This window comes from Triturus cristatus, chromosome 12 (genome assembly GCF_964204655.1).
Source record: "Triturus cristatus chromosome 12, aTriCri1.1, whole genome shotgun sequence".
NCBI classification, from domain to species: domain Eukaryota; kingdom Metazoa; phylum Chordata; class Amphibia; order Caudata; family Salamandridae; genus Triturus; species Triturus cristatus.
The window spans coordinates 153,896,131-153,919,763 of NC_140595.1; the positions used below are offsets into that span (position 1 = coordinate 153,896,131).

Here is a 23,633-nt window from a genome sequence, read left to right on the forward strand (position 1 = left end):
TCTATGAGCATTTAATTGCCATGGTCACATCTATGGCTTGCACCCCTGCACATATGATGTGCTTCCCATTGTCCAAATTGTCACTTCCACATACTTCGTGCTCATCACTACTGGCCCTACAGGTGTGGGCATCATTGTAATAGGAGAAACTGGGTCCTCGGTGCAACTTGCTAGACATATGTTTGTGGTATGTGCAGCTGACTTAGAGGTGACTCCCGTACCCAGCCTGTTGTGACCAGAGCCTTCATTGTGCGGTAACTGATGGCTGACTGACCAAGTATTCTGCAGACATGAGTGGGACTTGCGGTGAATATGTTTGGCACAGCTGGGCTCCCACAGGAGTTGTGTCCCCTCAAGATAGTGTGTTGTCCAGTGACATGGCCTGGGCCCATGGTGTGTGTTGTATGTGAATGTGTGTGTGTCCACATCTCTTTTCATACACAGACAGTGTTCCCTTGATATGTTCCTGTTGTTTATGCTTGCTGAGTGGTACTGCGTTCATCCCACTACTTTTCCAATGGGCTACCAGATGAGTGGGTGCATGACTCACTACTGTTAATTGGTATATCATCATTGTGATTTGTCAGTTCTGAGTGTTGATGATGTATTGAGACACAGATGGGACACAGTCAGGGTTCCTCAAGGCACTTGTTTGTTCGCAATATCATGTAGTTGTCCCTAGGTGGTAGTTTTCAGTGATTGAGACATTTGTATGTGTGTGTGACTGCTCCCACTTGTCGGGTTCACGAAAGCGATGCTGGCAGGTGTCAGCATGGGTGCCTTGTGTTCCTCCTTGGCATCTGCATAGTCCTGGGACAGTGGCAGGGATTGTGAAGGTCACATGAGCTTTGAGGTCATGGCCATGTACCGCATACTGTGCAGTGTGTCTGTCATTCCCCAGGGTTGTAAACAGTCCTTGTGTGATGAGTGTGTGCACCTTAGTTCCTGCCAACATTCCTGTGTTTGTCATGTGGGCATGTGCAATGTCACCTGTCCATGTGGGCTTCACAGATACATATTGTTGCAGTTCAGGTGTGTGGTGTTGAGGGTGGACTGATGTGAATGTTTGCATGGGTGGTCCCCTAGCTCCCGTTTGTCCATGGATGAGGGGCCATGCTGAGTGATTTGTGTTTGTGTATGTGTGATGTACGTTTGTGGCACAGGACACATGTCTGGGTTTCCCAGTTTGTACGACATCTGCCTTTGTCATCACAGTGGAGGTGTCATGCATGCTTGTGTCACCCCAATGTCTTGTCCCTGGGGATTGTGCTGTTGTGTGTCAGTCTCTTGCTGTGTTAGTTGGTTTTCATTCCAGCTAGTGTCACATGTGTCTGTTGTGCTCCCTCTCATCTCCCAACGCCTGATTGCCCACTGAGGGTGTCCCAATGATGGTTTACTTTTGTATGGCACTGTGTCCACATCTGTGTCACTGTGGCTCAGCCCCTCTCATGTGTTGTGTAGTTGCCTGTGGATACTGTGACACACATGCTGTGTCTGATGTGCAGTGTGAGTTTGCCTGTTTGTGTTTGTGCATCTGCACCAGTGCATTGGTATTGCTGTTGTGGGCCTTTGTCTGGATGCTGTTTCTGTGATTTTGCATGCTGTCCTTGTGAGTCATTTCACATCATTGTGCACATTCATCCTGATTGTTGTGTGCCATTGCTGGCATGGAATGTAAGTTAGTGAGCTGACACCTACAGTCTACACATGTTGTTTTGGTTGGTGTGTCTATTTTCGAGATGTGTGCATGCTTGGTGATGGTCACTTCTGCTGTTGTGTCATTGTACACTGTGTGCATTGTCAGCCCCCATGTGTGGTGCTTGTCTGCACATGGCCGAGAGTGTGTTATGTTTTCACAGCACTGTTTGCCTCAACACATCTCTGTGTGAATGGGACACAACCACTATTTTCCCCCAGAAGTGTTTGATGTGTTGGGAGCAGGGATCATACATGCTGTTTGTTATTTGCAGCTTTGACCATGATGACACTTACCTTTAGGTCACTGTGTTGAGTGAGGTTTGGTCCCCATCAGCACAATGCTCCACATCTGCTGCATTTTGTGAGCCCCCACTTGACTTCTGTTCTACACAGTGAGGGGGTGTTCTTTTTACATTGCCACAGTGCTATGGTGCCTTGTGTATGTCACACTCATGTGTTGGTCACACATGTGCTGTTACTTACATTGTATGCTTGTAGCCATATTCACTGTTGTGGGCATTTGTCACAGACTACACACTGTTGTCATGATGTCGTGGGGGATGTATTTTGCGGACATACCTGATGTTTGCATATGCTGGATGTGTTGCGCATCACCCATCCTATGGCTGGGGGTGGCAGGGGTAATGGCCAACAGGTCCCCTGTGTGTGGGGGTGGCAGGGGTGATGGGCAACAGGTCCCCTGTGAGTGGGGGTGGCAGGGGTGATGGGCAACATAAGCCCTGTGAGTGGGGGTGGCAGGGGTGATGGGCAACAGATCCCCTGTGAGTGGGGGTGGCAGGGGTGATGGGCAACATAAGCCCTGTGAGTGGGGATGGCAGGGGTGATGGCCAGCAGGTCCCCTGTGAGTGGGGGTGGCAGGGGTGATGGGCAACATAAGCCCTGTGAGTAGGGGTGGCAGGGGTGATGGGAAACAGGTCCCCTGTGAGTGGGGGTGGCAGGGGTGATGGGCATCAGGCCCCCTATGGGTGGGGGTGTTAGTGGTGCTGGCCATGCAACCCCTATGGTGGGCTGTTGTGAGTGGCCAGGATATGTATCCCATGTGTGTGTGTGCCATTTTGCGGGTACGTGTCATTTGTTTATGTGGTAGGTGTCTGACTTACCGTCTGCGCCGTCGGCGTCGGTCCCTGATCCGGTCATAGATGCAGAGTACTCGTATGACCTGCGCGATGGGATTCATGATGTGTTTGTGTCATACACACTGCTTGTTGCTCCGTCTCGTACCCGCTGCAAGCTGTTCCGTCTCGTAGCCGGGTATTGATTTGTGGCGCGAATCGTAGCTGATATGCTTGTTTTCAGGATGCTGTGACGTGGCGTACGTGACGACCCATCCAGCGTGTAGGAAGTACGCATCGTACTTGTCATGTGGAAATTGCTATGGATAGTGCTTCCGGGCGACACGGTTCCTCTTTGGGAGTTACGGCTCGGACGAAGAATGGGTCTTGATTCACAGCCTACGTGTCGGTAGCGTTTTTGGCAGTTATGTGCATCGTACTTCCTATACAGGACGGACCGGCTCTGGGTACGTGTCGGTCGCAGGGTAAGGCTACAGACAGCTGTCCGACTGGCCATCGGAATCGGCCCCAAAATGTGATGTTTCCGGTTATCCTTTTCTGTTTTCCCCTTCCCCCCTCCCTCTTTCCCATCATTCCTCGTAAAATTATAAATCCCTAGGATTTGTTTGCAGTATGTTCATTAGTGATTCATTATGAGTTTAGTTTGTATTTTTCTTGCTGTATATAATAGATTACATAAAGTCTTTTTAACACTAAGATGGCCCCAAAGAAAGGTGCTACCAAGAAATTGGCTAATGGGGAGCAGAAGAAGTAGATTTCATCCACTGGCGTGCCGACCACAAACCTTTTTAGGAAAGTTGTGCCTGCCGCACCGGCCTCCGACGAGCAAACTAAGAGCAGCACTGCTGCATCAACAGCATCCTCCCCCCACCTAATCCCAGGACCATGTCTGTCAGTGAGACAGCCAGTGCAATCATGTAGATGGCAACGAGCAGTGATGTTGAATTGGATTTGTCCCTTTCGCAAAGTAGTACACAATCATTTCAGGAAACACAGCAAAGTGGACCTTAACGCAGCCAGCAATAGTAAATTTGTCTGATGTTGGAGCAGATCAAGAGGTTAAGCTTCCTTCTGAGCAAGAAGTTGAACCTCCTCTTTTAGAATCATTGGCTCCCAGATCTCCAGCAAGGAAAAGGAAGGGTGCTACTGCACCATAATCTCCATGCACCACTTCTGATGATGATGATATGAACATGGAGTGGACCCCGACAGAGACTAGGCGACAACAGGAGAGGCAAGGGAAAAGAAAAGTTCCAGAAAGACTTACACTTATGGAAGGGGATGAAGAGAAGGATGAAGATGATGAGGTAGTCATGGTGTAAAGTGACACAGAGGAATCTGACATTGCTATTCAACCAGCTCCGAGGGATGTGGCACAGGTAGCACCGCCACCAGCTCCCATATTCACAAATCCCCAGCTGAGACCTGCACTAACCCCTGCCTTAGGAGAAGCAGAGATGCAATTGACGACATGCCCCTCTACCTCCAGTTCTTTTGCAGGCATTGGCAGTGGGCCAATAAAAAAGTATTCATCCACAGTTTGGGAATTTGTTACAGCTAGCAAAGAGGGGGAGCACATTGCAGTATGCACCATTTGCCACAAAAATGTTCTTCTAGGTAAGCCCGGTACACATTTCATTATAGAGGCCTGACGACCCATATGAGAAGACACCACACAATCAAGTGAGAGGGGCACCTTTAAAAAAATTGCTAAACGTGATTGTGGTGGTGGGGAGAGCCGAGGAACATCAGCTACAAGTCCAATCAAGGTGAAAGGTGATGACGAGGAAGAAGAGGGTGACATCTTCGTGCAAAGCAGCCCTGTCCCCAGTAGTGTGGCATCAGATTCACCCTCCTCAGTGACTTCACAATGGCACAAGAAGACTCAGAGGGAGATGAAAAAATCATAGCATACAGTGACTGCCACACCACCATGACGTGCATTGACTCTACCACTAGCATCTACTTCTCAAAAGGCGCCTGTGCCAGTGCCTCAAGAAAAGAAGAAAATCCAGGCTACTCTTACGGAGATGTTTGGGCAGGAGGGGCCCTACGAGCTAAAAAACCCAATCACACATTTGTACAATGGGAAGCTGGCAAAAATGTTAGCGCTGGACTTCCTCCCTTTTTCTTTTGTGGAAGGAGTAGGATTCTTAGAATTTGTGGCAGCCATCTTCCCAAATGGAAGGTACCAAGTAGGACTTATTTTACCAGAGTGGCTGTTCTGGTGCTGCATCACAATGTGCTGCAGTTGGTTGGACAAGCTTTGAATCAAAGTGTTGTTCACACTGTTCCCTTGATGGCAGATATGTTGGCCAGTTGTTAGGCGACTGATTACATGTGCATCATTGCACACTGTATATCTTTTGCAAGGATAATGTAAAATATATCATCAGGTCTTGGCACTGAAGAAAGTTTTAAGAGCGTTCAGTGGCATGCAACAGAGGCAATTTTCATGAAGGAGAAATCACATACAGATATAAACATCTTGGAGGAATGTAACAGCAAGGTGTATGAATGGCTGTGAACCAGAGGTCTTAGAATTAGATTTTTGTCCACAGACAATGGCAGTAACATAGTCCAGGCCAAATGAGACAGAGGCAGTTTCAGGGTCCTGTGTTTGGCCCATTGCATTAATCCCTCCACATTTTGAGGCAAGGGACTGGTCAAGAGACACTGTGATGACCGCACCAGCAGCATTTGTCTGCATTCATGGTCATAGCTTTCCCAACAGCATCCCCTCCTCTTTGAATGGCATAGTCATTGATATGTTTGTACTGCTCAAACAGACGTTGCAGGATGTAAAAGGTGGAGTTCCAACGTGTTGGCACATCCTGTATCAGGGCTTTAACTGGTGCTCTTTTATTACACTGAATAATCCACAGCTTCTTCCGGGCTTTGAAAGAATGGCTGAAATGAGTGCAGATTCTTCTGCAGGTGGTTAGTATGTTGCTGAATATGTCTTGCTTTTTGGGAAAGTCTTGCACCACTAGGTTGATGTATCATAGTAAGTATAATAGTTACAGGATAACATTGATTCCATGATGTGGAATGGAAAGGAGAATAGTATGCTTGGATAGTGTATCAAGTGAGAAAACTGTATAAGTGGTGTAGAGTGCACTGTCATAGAGTGGAGTGGCGTAGAGTAGAGTGGGGTAGAGTGGAGTGGAGTGGGGTAGAGTGGAGAGGCATAGCATGGAGTGGCGTGAGTGGAGTGGAGCAGAGTAGAGTGCAGTGGCATGGCATAAAGTGGTGTAGAGTGCATGGGCGTGGAGTAGAGCTGCATTGAGGGGAGAAGTGTGGCATAGAGTAGGGTGTCATTGAGTGAAGCAGAGTGGCTTGGAGCAGCATAGAGTAGAGTGGCAAAGAGTAGAGTGGCACTGGGTGGAGTGGAGATGGGTAAAGTGGCATAGAGTGGCACTGTGTGCAGTGAAATGCCTAGAGTGACATAAAATGGAGTGGAGTGGCATAGAGTGATATATAGTGGGGTTGTGTAGAGTGGCTTGCAGTGGAGTAGAGTGCAGTGGTGTAGAGTACAGTAGCGTATAGTGCAGTGGTGCAGAGTTCAGTGGCATAGAGTGCAGTAGCGCAGAGTAGAGTTTTATAATGTAGAATGCAGTGGAATAGAATACAGTGGCAGAGATTGCGATTGCGATATAGTGCAGTGGCTTAGAGTAGGGTGGCAAAGAATAGAGCATTGCAGAGTATAGTGCTGTGGCATAGTGGTGAGTGGGGTAGAGTGCAGTGGTATAGAATAGACTAGTCTAGATTAAGTTAAGTACAGTGCCATATAGTACAGTGGCATAGAGTAAAGTGATGCAGAGTAGAGTGGCGTAGCGTACAGTAATGTAGAGTGGTGGGGACTAGAGTGGTGCAGAGTAGATTAGAGTGGAATAGAGTGCAGTGGCATAGAGTGGAATGCAGTAGAGTATAGTGGCGCAGGGTGCAATGGAATAATGTGCAGTGGTGTAGTGTGATGGAGTAGAGTGGATTAGAATGGAGCTCTTGGAGTGCAGTGGCATAGAGCACAGTGTTGTAAAGTGGAGGGGTGCAGAGTAGAGTGACATAGAATGCAGTTGTGTAGAATGCAGTGCTGCAGAGTTATGTAGAGTGGCATGGAGTACAGTGCTGCAGAGTAGAGGGATACAGAGTAGAGTGGTGTAGATTTCAGTGACATAATGTAGGGGCGTAGAGTTCAGAATCATGGAGTACAGTGGCAAATAGTAGAGTGGTGCAGAGTAGAATAGGGTGGTGTAAAGTGCAATGGTGCACGGTTGTGCAGAGTAGATGGCATACAGTGCAGTGGCATAGATTTCAGGGTCGTAAAGTAGAGTGGTGTAGAGTAGAGTGGCATGGAGTGCAGTGGTGTCGAATGTCGTAGAGTAGAGTGGCGTAGAGTGCAGTTGCTCAGAATGGAGTAAAGTGGCATAGAGGTCAGTAGTCTAGTGTGAGACTCACCTGATTTTTCCGTGGAGACGAGATGGAAGGCTGATGCTGGCTCCCAACTTCTCTCACCCACCAAGAACAGCCCAACACAGTCAAAGCAGGGGCGTAACAAACACCCCCGTAGCCCCCGCGGTGCGGGGGGGCCCCCAGTCTTCGGTTAGGTGAAGGGGGCCCCCTCAGCTCTTCGGTAAAGAGCTGGGAGAGAAATGCTTGCTCTAGAAAGCAGGTGCAGTCTGCAGCCTGCTCAGAGCTCCTCGCGCTGACCCAGGGCAGGACTGAAGAGAAACAAAGTAACAAGTTACATTGTTTCTCTTCAGTCAGAGCCCGGCCGGAAAAGGGATGGGGGTGGGGGCCCCAGAGAGAGCATTCCCCACAAGGCACAGCCTCTGAGAAGGGACGAGGCACCAGAGTGTTGGAGGAGAAGGTTTGCAGCTCCAGGGACAGGACTCTGCTGGGACACATTGGAAGGTAAGCAAGCATTGGAAATGCAATTGGCTTAGCAGTCTCCCTGGATGGCACAGAGTGTTTCCTCAGTGGCCTGCAGTGTCCCCGATGCTGATAGTGAACATGGAAACGTTCCCAGATCTCCACAGAAGAGATAAAAAAAAAAATGGCTCAAGAATGTTTGAAAATGTGTAGAAAATGACAGAGAATACTGTTTTAAATAGTTCAATATAGCGTAACTCACCCCCAAGGTATTGGTGCGCTTTACACGAGCACCAGTTACATTACACAAGGCCACACTTATTTTTTAAGCACGGGGTTATTAAGTGATTTGCCCAAAATCACAGGATGTTGAACCAACGCCGAGACTCGAGCATGATCCTCCAGTTCCAATGCCAGCATCTCTGGCTGTTATGCCACATTCCATTTGTATCAGTGGTCTTCCCAGCTGCAAAGGAAGGGAGAACATGTCTGTGGTTGTTGCACATTTTTGAGCGACATTTGAGACCAAGTGCAAAACTATCTGGAGCCTTCAGCAAAATTCTATTTTTATGTTTTTTGCTCCCTCCTTAGAATTAATTTGTAATATTTGATGCTTTTGGTGTCAATTTGGCACTGTCTGGTGCTGGCACCCTAGGCACCTGCCTAGTATTATTAACTCGCTTTATCATCAGCCCTTTATTTACTTTTAGACTCTGGCCATGGGCGTACATACCAATGGTTCAGCATGTGCAGTGGCATCGGGTCCTAGGAATGGGAGGGGCACACTGACTATAGCTTTCTTTCACTACCCAACCAGGAGCCAGAGAGCAATTTTCACCTCCTTAAATGAGGGCGCGTGAGGCTCGTGCTACGCCACTGACTCCAGCTTAACTGAAAAACTCACATTTTAGGGGCCTCCAGAGTACTATAGAGTTGGGGAAAGTCATTCCCAGGTTCCACAGCACAGAACCTTCATTTTCTTTTTTTTAAATACATTTTAGGTATTCAGTTTCTGTCCATGCTGTGCACTTTTTATTTTATGTTTATTTTGCTATGAATTCTATTTCTTGTTATTCACATTGGTAATATTTTTTATTGAAGAATCCAATAAAGAGCAGGTTATAAATTGGTACTTAAAGTCTAATGAAGCATAGAATGAGCCCAGAACAGCAACGAAATGCTAAAAATAATAGAGATATATTCAGGGAAATGAATGGGACTGGAGTGTAGCAAACTATCATCAGAGTCATATGGGAGAGAGTAGGACACACATAAGAATGGACGGACATTGTGGGTCGGAATGGGAGAATCCATGTAAGATGTCATATCTAATAACCGTTGGCAAAGCCAATAGGTCTGACGTTGGTTGCAGGACTATTGGCTGTAGCATTGTATGTTTATTTTGCTGTAGTTTATTATGAATTTATTGTTCCAAGATGGCTAATGGATGCTGAGAGAAGAAAGACATGTAGAAATCATTGAAATACGAAAGGGTGTAAATACAGTGGGTGGACAGCGGTGTATGAGAGACAATGAAATACTTCAGGGTGTAAATACAGTGGGTGGACAGTGGTGTATGAGAGACAATGAAATACAGGGTGTAAATACTGCAGGTGGACAGTGGTGTATGAGAGACAATGAAATACTAAAGGGTGTAAATACGGTGGGTGGACAGTGGTACAATGAAATACTACAGGGTGTAAATACAGTGGGTGGAGAGTGGTGAATGAGAGACAATGAAATACTACAGGGTGTAAATACAGTGGGTGGACAGTGGTGTATGAGAGACAGTGAAATACTACAGGGTGTAATTACAGCAGGTGGACAGTTGTGTATAACAGACAATAAAATACTACAGGGTGTAAATACAGTGGGTGGATAGAAATGTATGAGCGACAATGAAATACAGGGTGTAAATACTGTAGGTGGACAGTGGTGAATAAGAGACAATGAAATACTACAGGGCGTAAATACAGTAGGTGGACAGTGGTGTATGAGAGACAATGAAATGCGAAAGGGTGTAAATACTGTAAGTGGACAGTGGTGTATGAGATACAATGAAATATTACAGGGTGTAAATACAGTGGGTGGACAGCGGTGTATGAGAGACAATGAAATACAGGGTGTAAATACAGTGGGTGCGACAGCAGTGTATGAGAGACAATGAATTACAGGGTGTAAATACAGTAGGTGAACAGCGGTGAATAAGAGACAATGAAATACTGGGTGTAAATACAGTAGGTGGACAGTGGCGAATGAGAGACAATGAACTACTACAGGGTGTAAATACAGTAGGTGGACAGTGGTGAATGAGAACTAATGAAATACTACGGGGTGTAAATCCAGTGGGTGGACAGCGGTGTATGAGAGACAATGAAATACAGGGTGTAAATACAGTGGGTGCGACAGCGGTGTATGAGAGACAATGAATTACAGGGTGTAAATACAGTAGGTGAACAGCGGTGAATAAGAGACAATGAAATACTGGGTGTAAATACAGTAGGTGGACAGTGGTGCATAAGACAATGAAATACTGGGTGTAAATACAGAAGGTGGACAGTGGTGAATGAGGGACAATGAAATACTACAGGGTGTAAATACAGTAGGTGGACAGTGGTGAGTAAGAGACAATGAAATACTAAAGGGTGTAAATACAGTGGGTGGACAGCGGTGTATGAGAGACAATGAAATACTACAGGGTGTAAATACAGTGGGTGGACAGTGGTGTATGAGAGACAATGAAATACATGGTGTAAATACAGTGGGTGCGACAGCGGTGTATGAGAGACAATGAATGTCAGGGTGTAAATACAGTAGGTGGACAGCGGTGAATAAGAGACAATGAAATACTACAGGGTGTAAATACAGTGGGTGGACAGCGGTGTATGAGAGACAATGAAATACTAAAGGGTGTAAATACAGTAGGTGGACAGTGGTGAATAAGAGACAATGAAATACTACAGGGTGTAAATACAGTAGGTGGACAGTGGTGAATGAGAGACAATGAAATACTACAGGGTGTAAATACAGTGGGTGGACAGTGGTGAATGAGAGACAATGAAATACTACAGGGTGTAAATACAGTAGGTGGACAGTGGTGAATAAGAGACAATGAAATACTACAGGGTGTAAATACAGTGGGTGGACAGTGGTGAATGAGAGACAATGAAATACTACAGGGTGTAAATACAATAGGTGGACAGTGGTGAATAAGAGACAATGAAATACTACAGGGTGTAAATACAGTAGGTGGACAGTGGTGAATAAGAGACAATGAAATACTACAGGGTGTAAATACAGTGGGTGGACAGTGGTGAATGAGAGACAATGAAATACTACAGGGTGTAAATACAATAGGTGGACAGTGGTGAATAAGAGACAATGCAATACTACAGGATGTAAATACAGTGGGTGGACAGCGGTGTATGAGAGACAATGAATGTCAGGGTGTAAATACAGTAGGTGGACAGCGGTGAATAAGAGACAATGAAATACTACAGGGTGTAAATACAGTGGGTGGACAGCGGTGTATGAGAGACAATGAATGTCAGGGTGTAAATACAGTAGGTGGACAGCGGTGAATAAGAGACAATGCAATACTACAGGATGCAAATACAGTGGGTGGACAGCGGTGTATGAGAGACAATGAATGTCAGGGTGTAAAGACAGTAGGTGGACAGCGGTGAATAAGAGATATTGAAATACTACAGGGTGTAAATATAGTGGGTGGACAGCGGTGTATGAGAGACAATGAAATACTAAAGGGTGTAAATACAGTAGGTGGACAGTGGTGAATAAGAGACAATGAAATACTACAGGGTGTAAATACAGTAGCTGGACAGTGGTGAATGAGAGACAATGAAATACTACAGGGTGTAAATACAGTGGGTGGACAGTGGTGAATGAGAGACAATGAAATACTACAGGGTGTAAATACAGTAGGTGGACACTGGTGAATGAGAGACAATGAAATACTAAAGGGTGTAAATACAGTAGGTGGACAGTGGTGAATAAGAGACAATGAAATACTACAGGGTGTAAATACAGTAGGTGGACAGTGGTGAATGAGAGACAATGAAATACTACAGGGTGTAAATACAGTGGGTGGACAGTGGTGAATGAGAGACAATGAAATACTACAGGGTGTAAATACAGTAGGTGGACAGTGGTGAATAAGAGACAATGAAATACTACAGGGTGTAAATACAGTGGGTGGACAGTGGTGAATGAGAGACAATGAAATACTACAGGGTGTAAATACAATAGGTGGACAGTGGTGAATAAGAGACAATGCAATACTACAGGATGTAAATACAGTGGGTGGACAGCGGTGTATGAGAGACAATGAAATACTAAAGGGTGTAAATACAGTAGGTGGACAGTGGTGAATAAGAGACAATGAAATACTACAGGGTGTAAATACAGTAGGTGGACAGTGGTGAATGAGAGACAATGAACTACTACAGGGTGTAAATACAGTGGGTGGACAGTGGTGTATGAGAGACAATGAAATACAGGGTGTAAATACAGTGGGTGCGACAGCGGTGTATGAGAGACAATGAATTACAGGGTGCAAATACAGTAGGTGGACAGCGGTGAATAAGAGACAATGAAATACTGGGTGTAAATACAGTAGGTGGACAGTGGTGCATAAGACAATGAAATACTGGGTGTAAATACAGAAGGTGGACAGTGGTGAATAAGAGACAATGAAATACTAAAGGGTGTAAATACAGTGGGTGGACAGCGGTGTATGAGAGACAATGAAATACTACAGGATGTAAATACAGTGGGTGGACAGCGGTGTATGAGAGACAATGAAATACTAAAGGGTGTAAATACAGTAGGTGGACAGTGGTGAATAAGAGACAATGAAATACTACAGGGTGTAAATACAGTAGGTGGACAGTGGTGAATAAGAGACAATGAAATACTAAAGGGTGTAAATACAGTGGGTGGACAGCGGTGTATGAGAGACAATGAAATACTACAGGATGTAAAGACAGTGGGTGGACAGCGGTGTATGAGAACCAATGACATACTACAGGGTGTAAATACAGTAGGTGGACAGTGGTGAATGAGAGACAATGAAATACTACAGGGTGTAAATACAGTAGGTGGACAGTGGTGAATAAGAGACAATGAAATACTAAAGGGTGTAAATACAGTGGGTGGACAGCGGTGTATGAGAGACAATGAAATACTACAGGGTGTAAATACAGTGGGTGGACAGTGGTGTATGAGAAACAATGAAATACAGGGTGTAAATACAGTAGGTGGACAGTGGTGAATAAGAGACAATGAAATACTGGGTGTAAATACAGTAGGTGGACAGTGGTGCATAAGACAATGAAATACTGGGTGTAAATACAGAAGAAGGACAGTGGTGAATGAGAGACAATGAAATACTACAGGGTGTAAATACAGTAGGTGGACAGTGGTGAATAAGAGACAATGAAATACTGGGTGTAAATACAGTAGGTGGACAGTGGTGCATAAGACAATGAAATACTGGGTGTAAATACAGAAGGTGGACAGTGGTGAATGAGGGACAATGAAATACTACAGGGTGTAAATACAGTAGGTGGACAGTGGTGAGTAAGAGACAATGAAATACTAAAGGGTGTAAATACAGTGGGTGGACAGCGGTGCATGAGAGACAATGAAATACTACAGGGTGTAAATACAGTGGGTGGACAGTGGTGTATGAGAGACAATGAAATACATGGTGTAAATACAGTGGGTGCGACAGCGGTGTATGAGAGACAATGAATGTCAGGGTGTAAATACAGTAGGTGGACAGCGGTGAATAAGAGACAATGAAATACTACAGGGTGTAAATACAGTGGGTGGACAGCGGTGTATGAGAGACAATGAAATACTAAAGGGTGTAAATACAGTAGGTGGACAGTGGTGAATAAGAGACAATGAAATACTACAGGGTGTAAATACAGTAGGTGGACAGTGGTGAATGAGAGACAATGAAATACTACAGGGTGTAAATACAGTGGGTGGACAGTGGTGAATGAGAGACAATGAAATACTACAGGGTGTAAATACAGTAGGTGGACAGTGGTGAATAAGAGACAATGAAATACTACAGGGTGTAAATACAGTGGGTGGACAGTGGTGAATGAGAGACAATGAAATACTACAGGGTGTAAATACAATAGGTGGACAGTGGTGAATAAGAGACAATGAAATACTACAGGGTGTAAATACAGTAGGTGGACAGTGGTGAATAAGAGACAATGAAATACTACAGGGTGTAAATACAGTGGGTGGACAGTGGTGAATGAGAGACAATGAAATACTACAGGGTGTAAATACAATAGGTGGACAGTGGTGAATAAGAGACAATGCAATACTACAGGATGTAAATACAGTGGGTGGACAGCGGTGTATGAGAGACAATGAATGTCAGGGTGTAAATACAGTAGGTGGACAGCGGTGAATAAGAGACAATGAAATACTACAGGGTGTAAATACAGTGGGTGGACAGCGGTGTATGAGAGACAATGAATGTCAGGGTGTAAATACAGTAGGTGGACAGCGGTGAATAAGAGACAATGCAATACTACAGGATGCAAATACAGTGGGTGGACAGCGGTGTATGAGAGACAATGAATGTCAGGGTGTAAAGACAGTAGGTGGACAGCGGTGAATAAGAGATATTGAAATACTACAGGGTGTAAATATAGTGGGTGGACAGCGGTGTATGAGAGACAATGAAATACTAAAGGGTGTAAATACAGTAGGTGGACAGTGGTGAATAAGAGACAATGAAATACTACAGGGTGTAAATACAGTAGCTGGACAGTGGTGAATGAGAGACAATGAAATACTACAGGGTGTAAATACAGTGGGTGGACAGTGGTGAATGAGAGACAATGAAATACTACAGGGTGTAAATACAGTAGGTGGACACTGGTGAATGAGAGACAATGAAATACTAAAGGGTGTAAATACAGTAGGTGGACAGTGGTGAATAAGAGACAATGAAATACTACAGGGTGTAAATACAGTAGGTGGACAGTGGTGAATGAGAGACAATGAAATACTACAGGGTGTAAATACAGTGGGTGGACAGTGGTGAATGAGAGACAATGAAATACTACAGGGTGTAAATACAGTAGGTGGACAGTGGTGAATAAGAGACAATGAAATACTACAGGGTGTAAATACAGTGGGTGGACAGTGGTGAATGAGAGACAATGAAATACTACAGGGTGTAAATACAATAGGTGGACAGTGGTGAATAAGAGACAATGCAATACTACAGGATGTAAATACAGTGGGTGGACAGCGGTGTATGAGAGACAATGAAATACTAAAGGGTGTAAATACAGTAGGTGGACAGTGGTGAATAAGAGACAATGAAATACTACAGGGTGTAAATACAGTAGGTGGACAGTGGTGAATGAGAGACAATGAACTACTACAGGGTGTAAATACAGTGGGTGGACAGTGGTGTATGAGAGACAATGAAATACAGGGTGTAAATACAGTGGGTGCGACAGCGGTGTATGAGAGACAATGAATTACAGGGTGCAAATACAGTAGGTGGACAGCGGTGAATAAGAGACAATGAAATACTGGGTGTAAATACAGTAGGTGGACAGTGGTGCATAAGACAATGAAATACTGGGTGTAAATACAGAAGGTGGACAGTGGTGAATAAGAGACAATGAAATACTAAAGGGTGTAAATACAGTGGGTGGACAGCGGTGTATGAGAGACAATGAAATACTACAGGATGTAAATACAGTGGGTGGACAGCGGTGTATGAGAGACAATGAAATACTAAAGGGTGTAAATACAGTAGGTGGACAGTGGTGAATAAGAGACAATGAAATACTACAGGGTGTAAATACAGTAGGTGGACAGTGGTGAATAAGAGACAATGAAATACTAAAGGGTGTAAATACAGTGGGTGGACAGCGGTGTATGAGAGACAATGAAATACTACAGGATGTAAATACAGTGGGTGGACAGCGGTGTATGAGAACCAATGACATACTACAGGGTGTAAATACAGTAGGTGGACAGTGGTGAATGAGAGACAATGAAATACTACAGGGTGTAAATACAGTAGGTGGACAGTGGTGAATAAGAGACAATGAAATACTAAAGGGTGTAAATACAGTGGGTGGACAGCGGTGTATGAGAGACAATGAAATACTACAGGGTGTAAATACAGTGGGTGGACAGTGGTGTATGAGAAACAATGAAATACAGGGTGTAAATACAGTAGGTGGACAGTGGTGAATAAGAGACAATGAAATACTGGGTGTAAATACAGTAGGTGGACAGTGGTGCATAAGACAATGAAATACTGGGTGTAAATACAGAAGAAGGACAGTGGTGAATGAGAGACAATGAAATACTACAGGGTGTAAATACAGTAGGTGGACAGTGGTGAATAAGAGACAATGAAATACTAAAGGGTGTAAATACAGTAGGTGGACAGTGGTGAATGAGAGACAATGAAATACTACAGGGTGTAAATACAGTAGGTGGACAGTGGTGAATAAGAGACAATGAAATACTACAGGGTGTAAATACAGTGGGTGGACAGCGGTGTATGAGAGAATGAAATACAGGGTGTAAATACAGTAGGTGGACAGTGGTGAATAAGAGACAATGAAATACTACAGGGTGTAAATACAGTGGGTGGACAGTGGTGAATGAGAGACAATGAAATACTACAGGGTGTAAATACAATAGGTGGACAGTGGTGAATAAGAGACAATGCAATACTACAGGATGTAAATACAGTGGGTGGACAGCGGTGTATGAGAGACAATGAAATACTAAAGGGTGTAAATACAGTAGGTGGACAGTGGTGAATAAGAGACAATGAAATACTACAGGGTGTAAATACAGTAGGTGGACAGTGGTGAATGAGAGACAATGAACTACTACAGGGTGTAAATACAGTGGGTGGACAGTGGTGTATGAGAGACAATGAAATACAGGGTGTAAATACAGTGGGTGCGACAGCGGTGTATGAGAGACAATGAATTACAGGGTGCAAATACAGTAGGTGGACAGCGGTGAATAAGAGACAATGAAATACTGGGTGTAAATACAGTAGGTGGACAGTGGTGCATAAGACAATGAAATACTGGGTGTAAATACAGAAGGTGGACAGTGGTGAATAAGAGACAATGAAATACTAAAGGGTGTAAATACAGTGGGTGGACAGCGGTGTATGAGAGACAATGAAATACTACAGGATGTAAATACAGTGGGTGGACAGCGGTGTATGAGAGACAATGAAATACTAAAGGGTGTAAATACAGTAGGTGGACAGTGGTGAATAAGAGACAATGAAATACTACAGGGTGTAAATACAGTAGGTGGACAGTGGTGAATAAGAGACAATGAAATACTAAAGGGTGTAAATACAGTGGGTGGACAGCGGTGTATGAGAGACAATGAAATACTACAGGATGTAAATACAGTGGGTGGACAGCGGTGTATGAGAACCAATGACATACTACAGGGTGTAAATACAGTAGGTGGACAGTGGTGAATGAGAGACAATGAAATACTACAGGGTGTAAATACAGTAGGTGGACAGTGGTGAATAAGAGACAATGAAATACTAAAGGGTGTAAATACAGTGGGTGGACAGCGGTGTATGAGAGACAATGAAATACTACAGGGTGTAAATACAGTGGGTGGACAGTGGTGTATGAGAAACAATGAAATACAGGGTGTAAATACAGTAGGTGGACAGTGGTGAATAAGAGACAATGAAATACTGGGTGTAAATACAGTAGGTGGACAGTGGTGCATAAGACAATGAAATACTGGGTGTAAATACAGAAGAAGGACAGTGGTGAATGAGAGACAATGAAATACTACAGGGTGTAAACACAGTAGGTGGACAGTGGTGAATAAGAGACAATGAAATACTAAAGGGTGTAAATACAGTAGGTGGACAGTGGTGAATGAGAGACAATGAAATACTACAGGGTGTAGATACAGTAGGTGGACAGTGGTGAATAAGAGACAATGAAATACTACAGGGTGTAAATACAGTGGGTGGACAGCAGTGTATGAGAGAATGAAATACAGGGTGTAAATACAGTAGGTGGACAGTGGTGAATAAGAGACAATGAAATACTACAGGGTGTAAATACAGTGGGTGGACAGTGGTGAATGAGAACCAATGAAATACTACAGGGTGTAAATACAGTGGGTGGACAGCGGTGTATGAGAGACAATGAATTACAGGGTGTAAATACAGTAGGTAGACAGCGGTGAATAAGAGACAATGAAATACTAAAGGGTGTAAATACAGTGGGTGTACAGTGGTGTATGAGAGACAATGAAATACAGGGTGTAAATACAGTAGGTGGACAGCGGTGAATAAGAGACAATGAAATACTGGTTGTAAATACAGTAGGTGGACAGTGGTGAATAAGACAATGAAATACTGGGTGTAAATACAGTAGGTGGACAGTGGTGTATGAGAGACAATGAAATACTAGTGGGTGTAAATACAGTAGGTGGACAGTGGTGTATGAGAGACAATGAAATACTACAGGGTGTAAATACAGTAGGTGGACAGTGGTGAATAAGAAACAATGACATACTACAGGGCGTAAATAAGGTTGCACAACCTAGACTTGAATTAACACAGGGCAGGGAGTAAACACAGTGGGCTCTGAAGTCGTGACCCTCAGCTGTCCTGCAGAGAACTGTACTCAAGTGCCCCATAGTCAATTTCATACCCCGCATCACGCATAAAGGTCAAGCTATTTTTATTCTCTAAAATTTCTCCCCATACTTCCCTAAATAAGTAACCATTCCAGGATGGTTGATATGCATTTGAGCTGTAGAAGGGTACAGGGGACATATGGGTATCCTTGTGTACTGTGGGAAGGGCTGTGACGAGAGCGGGTGGACTGTTAGAGACAAACAAGGAAGCCGTTCATATCTTTCTCTCTCTTTTCCATTGTGCCTGCGACATGCCTTTGTGTAGAAAAAACTATCACTAGGTAAAGAGGGGAGCTTGTCACAGCCACTAGTGAGATTCTACAGAGCTACCCCATTTCAGCACCAGCAATGTTCCATGATTGTGTACTTAATAAATAAAATAACATGACATAATGTTGGCCCTGCCATAATGGTGGCACATATCGGTCCAATGTGCTCACCCATGGTATAATGGAGCCCAAACCGGGTAAAATGCGGGCGCCGGCATAATAGTGGTAATTCCTGTCTGATTGCGTGGTGCACAGTCCTCATGCTTGCTTCGGCATAATGGCGGTAATTCTTGGCATAAGATTGGCGCATATGACATGCAACTATGACACATAGATATTCAAGGCGGAATCCAAAACTTTCTGTACGCACCGCGGTGCCCGAGCAACTTTGGGTGATGCCCGGAGGAGCTGTCCTATGCAGCTATAGAGGAGTTTGGCTCTGGTTCACCCCTTGGCCGCCACCTACCCAGCCGGACATCGGACATTGTTTTCCTCGTCTCCACGTTGTATTTCTTTTCCCTCCCCCACCTCCTCCCTCCGTGATTCTTTGTCTGCCTCCCCTTTTCCAGCCTGACTTTCCTGTGTCACCTGAAGTACATTCCCCCTTACCGTTTTTTTTTCTAATGTTATGCTATGCTTTTGTAATTCATGTAACTTTTGTAACTCCAACAACTGATGTAACAATGTAACAATGTTCTGAAACATTGTCCTACTTCATGTAAAGCGCTCTGATACCTCCGGGTCTAGCCAGCGCTATATAAAACTTTTCAAACAAACAAACAAACAAGGCGGAATCTATCATGTGTTTTAGTGGTTCATGACAATAATTGAACTTTTTCACAAAAAAGATAACTTCTTGATTTATGGAATTTAAATTATTTTTCAAGAAGGCAAAGCTGGTATTTGATAGCAAAACGTGTCTGCTTTCATAAACTGACAAGCTGATATTTTGGAGACAAATGACTGAATTTATTTAAAGCTGAAATTTGAGTGGTTAAAGGGCCCACTTGGGAAAGCCAACCCTGAACACACCTCTTTCACTTTGGTGTGCTTGCTGTACTCACTTGCTTCTTCAACTTGGTTCTCAGCTTTTCGATCCACCACTTTTAGAATTCACCAGCCGCCACTGGTGCATGCGCAGCAGGCCCCTGACCTGAGAACTCCTGACTGAATCCGGAGCGTGGGGGCCCCCCTCCATATTCTTTGCAGGGGGGCCCCCTCAAGTTTCGTTACGCCACTGAGTCAAAGCCAATTATGTGAATGTGGGGAAGAGGGAAAAATAAAACAAGGAAAGGGAGAAGGAGTAGATCACAATGGCGCATCTTGCACACTGTCTGTTTGGGTTGATTGCATACACTTCCTATGTGAAAATAACATACAGTAAGTAACTTACATGCATATGTCTAGGGGAAGTGTTGAACAATGACATGGAATAGGTTTAGGATTAATATACCTGATGAACATCCCTCTTCCAATTCAAATGAAGATATAGAAATGCGGGAAAATGCAGGAAACAAGTTTGAAATATTGTGCCTATGAATAGAAAGATATTAAGCATTAGGGCTCAGGAAATTTAATCGGAACATAGCAAATTAGGTGAAAAATACTAACCGTAACACATGCCACGATGTATTCTAATTAGACTCAAAATTATTTATCCTGATGCTACTATGAAAAAAACAAACATATTTTCCTAAACAGGATGTAAATTAAAAAAAACGACAAAAAAAGGTGCTGGGTCAGATGAGTACAAGTATCTCCTTAAATAATCAAGAAACTAGCCTATAGCTATTTTGTCGTATAGTCTGCGCATGAAAATGAAGGGAAAATAAAGAATAAACTATGCTCCACTCTCTGTGGAATCCGAGAAATCAGATAAGTATTAATATTCATTGAGCATACAATATATCACAATCCTACCGTATGCCAGTAAACGAGGATTCTTTGAACATTTAATTCTTCCTTCTCTCTTTGTAGGAGTATAGAACGAGAGGTTAACGAAACTCCCAGGAGCATAGAGCTGATCAGAATGCATCAGCTAGTGAGGGAACGCCAGGATGGTAAAAAAACCTGGAAGCCGAACATCACTGACCTCAGAAGAGGAAGATCCCCAAGAAGAAGCAGTAAACCATTGGAGACGTCCCGCAAGACCTGACTGTCGGACGAGACAAGAACAGGTAAGTGCAGAAACAAATAAGGAGTGTGGGAGAGGCTAGGCGAATCCGTGACTGAATGCAAAGCGCATCTTGTAATGGGTCGTCCTCTTTATTTACACTTGAATCTGCCCCGCCCGCCGATTGCAGACAGCGAGCGGGCAGTGGTGTAGAGTGATGCAGATTGGAAAAGAGTGGTGTAGAGTGTAATACATGGAGTGCAATGGCTTTAAGTGAAGTGGTGTAGAGTAGAGTAAAGAGATGAGAGGCGTAGATTTGAGTGGTGTAGAGTGCAGGGGGTGCAGCGTAGAGTAGAATGGTGGTGAATGCAGTGGAGTAGAGTGCAATAGCATATATTAAAGTAGTGCAGAGTGCAATGGAGTAGGGTGGAGTCGTGTAGAGTGGAGTGGTGCAGAATATTGAAGAGTGGCATAGAGTGCAGTGAAGTAGAGTACAGTGGTGTAGAGTGCAGTGGCATAGAGTGCAGTGGTGCACAGTAGAGTACAGTGGCATAGAGTACAGTGACGTAGAGTGCAGTGGCGTAGAGTACCATAGAGAATAGTAACGTAGAATGCACTTGCATAGAGTAGAGTGGTGCAGAGCAGAGTAGAGTGACGTGGAATGCAGTGGTGTACAGTGCAGTGGTGTAAAGTTCAGTGACAAAGAATGGCGTGGTGCAGATTAGAGTACAGTGGCATAGAGTTCAGTGACATAGAGTGCAAATTAGAGTCGCATAGAGTGCAGTGCCATAGAGTACAGTTCTATAGAGTAGAGTGCCATAGGGTAGAGTGGCATAGAGAGTAGTGATATCGCATACAGGGGCATAGAGCAGAGTGGCGCAAAGTAGAGTGGCATAAAGTGCAGTGGTGCAGGGTAGAGTGGCATAAAACGGAGTGGCATAGAGTGGAGTACAGTGGTGTAGAGTTCAGTGGTGTACAGTGCAGAATAGACTGGTGTAAAGTGCAGTGGCATAGAGTACAGTGGTGTAGAGTAAAGTGGTGCAGAGTAGAGCGGAGTGGAGTGCAGTGGCATAGAGTAGATTGGTGCAGAGTAGAATAGAGTGGCATAGACGACAGTGGCCATAGAGTGCAGTTGCATAGGTAGCACAGGCATAGAGTAGACTGGTGCAGATTGGCGAAGAGTGGCGTAGAGATCAATGGCGTAGAGTGCAGTGACACTACGTTGAATGGAGTGGCCCAGAGTTCACTGAATTTGAGTGAAGTGTTGTAGAGTGGAGTGGTGCAGAGTAGAGTAAAGAGGCAAGAGGTGTAGAATGGAGAGAGTAGAGTGCAGGAGTGCAGAGTAGAGTAGAATAGCAGTGAGTGCAGTGGAGTAGAGTGCAGTAGCATAGAGGAAAGTGGAGCAGAGTAGAGCAGAGTGGTGCAGAGTGCAGTGGGGTAGGGTAGAATGATGCAGATTATTGAAAAGAGGTGGAGCGGGCATAAAGTACGCTGGCATACAATGCAGTGGCATAGACTGCATTGGGGCATACTAGAGTGCATTGGTAGAGTGGTGCAGAGTAGAGTAGAGTGGCATAGAGAGTAGTGATGTAGATTTCAGTGCTGTAGAGTAGATTAATATAGAGTCGAGTGGCATAGAGTGCAAAGGCATAGAATGGAGTAGTGCAGAGTAGAGTGGAGTAGCGCAGAGTTAAGTGGCATAGAGTACAGTAGCATAGAGTCCAGTGGCGTAGAGTGCAGTGGTATTGAGTGCAGTGGTGTCGAGTACAGTGGTGCAGGGTAGAAAGATACAGAGTAGAGTGGAATAGAGTGATGTGATGTAGAGTAGAGTGGTGGAGTGTAAAGTAGAGTGCCATAGAGTGCAGTAGCCATAGAGTGCAGTGGCCTAGAGTGCAGTGGCATAGTGTAAAGTGGAACAGAGTGGGAAAGAGTGATATGTAGTGCAATGGTATGGAGTGAAGTGGTGCTATATAGATGCAGAGGCATAGAGTAGAGTGGTGTTGCGTGCAGTAGTGTAGAGTAGAGTGCATAGAGTGCAGTGGTGTACAGTGGAGTGGTGCAGGGCAGAGTAGAAAGTTGAGAGGCATAGAGCGATGTGACACAGAGTGCAGTAGCATGGAGTGGAGTAGTAGAGTAGAATGATGTAGAGACATTGAAGTAGAATGCAATGGCACAGAGTGAAGTGGCATAGAATGGAGGGGTGCAGAGTAGAGTGGGGTAAGGTTCAGTGGCATAGCATGGAGTGGCATAGAGAGGGCAGTGGCATAGACTGGAGTAGTGCAGAGTGGAGTATAGTGACATGGAGTGCGGTGGGGTTAAGTGGGGAAGAATGCAGTGGCATAGAATTCAGTGACGTAGTGTAGAGTGGTGCAGAGTAGAGTGAATTAGAGTGCGGTGGTGTAGAGTAGAGTGTTGCACAGTTGAGGTTCCGTATGAGACGGGACGGCACTTTTGAGTGGTGACGAATATGGACGAGTTTGGTATCTATGAACCGCAAATGACGAGTATAGTGGGTGTACGAAGTTTCGCAACACAGCCACGTATGGTTCGTCTCATTTTTGGGTTCGTTCATCCGAACCCTCGGGTTCCATTTTAGATACAGCGTCCATTTTGTTTCTTGCCCTCAGGTAGCCAGCGAACGGGCTTTTTGTCCGCTGCGTGACCCTGGGACTTTCAAGCTAGTACGAAGGACACGTGTTTCTTTGAGGTGACTTTTACGATGAGGGGAAAGACACGAGTGAGGCAGATGGCCCCGCTCAAGGCCCATCTTGCCGCTCCGGTCTATTGTTTCAGTCACGCATACATTAGACACGAGGTCTTTGAACCCTCTATCGAGTTTCCTTTATTGCCCCTAAC

At 44.7% G+C, this 23,633-nt stretch overlaps 1 long non-coding RNA gene across 1 annotated transcript in view; it reads left to right on the forward strand.

Moving 5' to 3' along the window:
* LOC146772948 (uncharacterized) overlaps positions 1–23,633 on the forward strand; it is an 82,128-nt gene that overhangs the window by 23,032 nt on the left and 35,463 nt on the right. The window contains exon 2 of the long non-coding RNA XR_014972375.1: positions 20,642–20,841. This is a non-coding gene — a long non-coding RNA (uncharacterized LOC146772948). The remainder of the gene's footprint in view (positions 1–20,641; positions 20,842–23,633) is intronic.